The sequence below is a fragment of the Helianthus annuus genome, chromosome 3 (genome assembly GCF_002127325.2).
Source record: "Helianthus annuus cultivar XRQ/B chromosome 3, HanXRQr2.0-SUNRISE, whole genome shotgun sequence".
Classification (NCBI taxonomy): Eukaryota; Viridiplantae; Streptophyta; class Magnoliopsida; order Asterales; family Asteraceae; genus Helianthus; species Helianthus annuus.
In genome coordinates this window covers 158,098,175-158,101,671 of record NC_035435.2, presented here as the reverse complement: position 1 = coordinate 158,101,671, position 3,497 = coordinate 158,098,175, and the positions used below count along the sequence as shown (strand labels likewise).

General features: G+C 39.1%; 1 long non-coding RNA gene across 1 annotated transcript; it reads left to right on the top strand.

Moving 5' to 3' along the window:
• The first annotated feature begins 217 nt into the window (after positions 1-217).
• On the top strand, positions 218-2,261 carry LOC110928140. The gene is made up of 3 exons (XR_002586165.1): positions 218-302; positions 1,448-1,502; positions 2,041-2,261. It is a non-coding gene; the product is annotated as an uncharacterized LOC110928140 (long non-coding RNA).
• The last annotated feature ends 1,236 nt before the right edge of the window (positions 2,262-3,497 follow it).

Genomic DNA, 3,497 nt, shown 5'->3' with positions numbered 1-3,497 from the left:
TCAGTTAAATAACGTATTAACGTATTGACATCTTGGGACGCGCATGTAGTGGGCTTCATATGCATACTCAAAATTTCGGATCAATCTTAAGTATATTGTGATATTCATAACCGGCCCAATCCTTGTAGCCCACCTGTTACATTCATAACCGGCCCACTTGTTAGTTAGTGGGCATTACATTGTGATATCAATATTATACATAACATTATACCTATCCCTCAACCTCTAGAATAAGAACCCTACACTTTCACCCATTGTGCGACGGCAGTGGCGAGACCCCCTCCTTTCTCGTGATATCCTTGGTTAGTAAATCTATGCCATATTAATTACTATTTGATTGTTCTTTAGGTGTTTGTTCATGAATGACTTGGGATGATAATTGTCTGTATGTTTTGGTGATGTGAATTAGATTGGCATGTTACATAATTAAATCTTGAATATATAAAAATTGTATAATGATGCATGAGTATTGATTAATTATTTTATATGAGAGCATAGATGATAATTACTGTTGATATATATGGCTTCATAATGTGGCGGATCATAATATTATTGGAATGAAATTTGGTATGGCATGGGAAGATGTTTATGTTATTAAGCGATTGGTCATAATGTGCTACTGTTATTGTTAGTTGATGACTAGGGGTGCATAATATAGTTGATCCAATTCGACCTATGATGGTGATAAATTGTTATGTTAACTGTTATGTCAATTTCATGATGATGGTTATGTTAAGTTGTGTGTTAAGGATAATACGGCTTCAAGTTATATGTATGCTTATGACTCGGCAATGATTAATTAGACGCGGAAATACATACAGAAAGTTGTTTAGACTATGTTGCTAATCTATGAATTGGGAATTGAGAATTGGGTCTGGATCACACATAACTTGTGAAAACACAATTAATCCAATATAATGAATCTGGGCCGCACCCCCTCCATGAATATTAAATCTGGGCCGGGTATTGGGTTAGAATATATGCATTTATATGGGCCAGTTCTGGCCACTGAATCAGCGAGCCATGGAGTGGGCCGCACCTTTTGTCTGATGCGAATTGGGTTGGGTTTTCGTTTGATCAGTTTGTTTTTAATTGGACCGCAAAGCCTGTTGGACTTTCCGCCAGACCTTGAGTCGTCTTGAATGCATATCTGTTTGGGCCGGATAGAAGGTTTGGGGTCAATATGTTAACTAGCTTCCGTGTTAACTGTGGGCCGCACTTACATTGGATCAAATACATATTTTTATAACATAACCCCCGGGCCGCACAGTTTGTAGGGCTATGCAACGAATTGTTAAGTGTTAGTGTGAAACGCGACGGATTATGTGAAATACGTGTGACTCTAATATTGATGTGACTGTGTGATGATTGATGTAAATTATTACATGCACGGTTTAATACGTAATGTGATGGAATGAGATTCTAACTGTTAGTGTAACCACAATAGGGACTGATCGATTTAACTTGGAACACGTATCTTAATCTTACCGAGCAAAACCAAGGTGAGTTCACTGCACTTTTCTAAGCATGCGTCCCGGTGGTTTGGGACATCTGGTAAACGTTTCTGAATGGAATACTGGGTAAACTGTTAATTTGGGATGTTGGTTATTGAACACAGTATAAATCATGTAAGACCCCGTACATCTACCGTGTTGCTGAAGAAGCAACGAGGTATTTAGTTGATAGCGCTATTAGGTTTGGCACCCTCACACCGGGCCGAAAGGACGGGCGTGAACTAATTACCTGGACCTCATGACCAATGCCTAATTAGAGGCATTGGGGTTGGGCATTCACATCGTGTATATATAAGACCCCTTACATCTATTCAAGGTTGTTTGATACCTTGACATCATGACCAATGCCTAAATGGAGGCATTGGGGTTGGGCATTCACATCTAGTCGCCACATACGGTAATCGAGTTAATAACAACATCAAAACATAATGTTGAACTTATTTAAACACACATCTGGTAACTCAACACGTTAACAAAACCTTGAACTCACCAGCGTAGTCTGACACACTTGTTTGCATGCTTGTAGGTCGTTAACTTTGGAACATGGACTTGCTATCTGGGAGTGCTGGAGTGGTCATGGATCGAGACTTTTGGATTGACTTATAAACGATACATTGACTTTGATTATTATCATGAAACTATTACTAAACGATTTATTACATGCTTCCGCTACACAACATCTTGAGAATTGATATCATGTTTAACAATTTCTATTGGTGATTAATGGCATGTTTCATTAAATATTTACTATTGGTTCAATGTGATTGGTGGCTCGAACTCTGATGCGTAACACGCCTCGCGGGGTCTCCGCAGGTGGAATTTTGGGGGTGTTACAGTTGGTATCAGAGCCACTGGTTATAGAGAACTAGGTTTTAAAACGTTTTTGTAAAACCAGACTATAACCGAACACCTTCACGTTGAACTCGTAATTATAATTAAATAAAACTTTCATTCATAAACATAAAGTGTTACAAACATTACATATCATTCGTTGTATACAGCGGAAGCAAAACTCATTTGTTAAGTATTTCGTAAACCATGTGTACATAAACCATTAAGCTTGTATTGAGATCCCATGTATCTCGACCCATGACCACTCCAGCATCCCAGACAGCAAATCCCAACGATATAAACCTACAAACCTGCAAGCATGCAGACAAGTGTGTCAGACGACGCTGGTGAGTTCAAAGTTTTGTTAACGCGCTGAGATACCAGTTACCAGATTAAAACGATTCACAGATTCGATGATTTGATTTGATGTTGTTATTAACTCGATTACCGTATGCGGCGACTAGATGTGAATGCCCAACCCCAATGCCTCCATTTAGGCATTGGTCATGAGGTCAAGGTATCAAACAACATTGAATAGATGTAAGGGGTCTTATATGTACACGATGAGAATGCCCAACCCCAATGCCTCTAACTAGGCATTGGTCATGAAGTCCAGGTAATTCGTTCACGCCCGTCCTTTCGGCCCGGTGTGAGGGTGCCAAACCTAATAGCGCTATCAACTAAGTACCTCGTTGCTTCTTCAGCAACACGGTAGATGTATGGGGTCTTACATGATTTACACTGTGTTCAATAACCAACATCCCAAATAAACAGTTTACCCAGTTTTCCCTTCAGAAACGTTTACCAGATGTCCCAAACCACCGGGACGCATGCTTAGAAAAGTGCAGTGAACTCACCTCGGTTTGCTCGGTATGATTAGTTACTTGTTTACGTTTACAGTTGGTCAACCAAGTCCTAGCATAGTTACCAATGGTAATCAGATTATATGCACATAATTCATGTATTCCACATTCACATTACACAAACAACGGACACATAACCAGCAGTTAAATCTCATGCACGTTACAATTTATGTTCATGTTCTCAATAATGGTTACCAATATCAGTCAGTTTCATGTAAACATAAAACATGTGTCCTTTGCATTTATTACACAGATTACAAATAAACAACACGCATATTATTACGTAGAT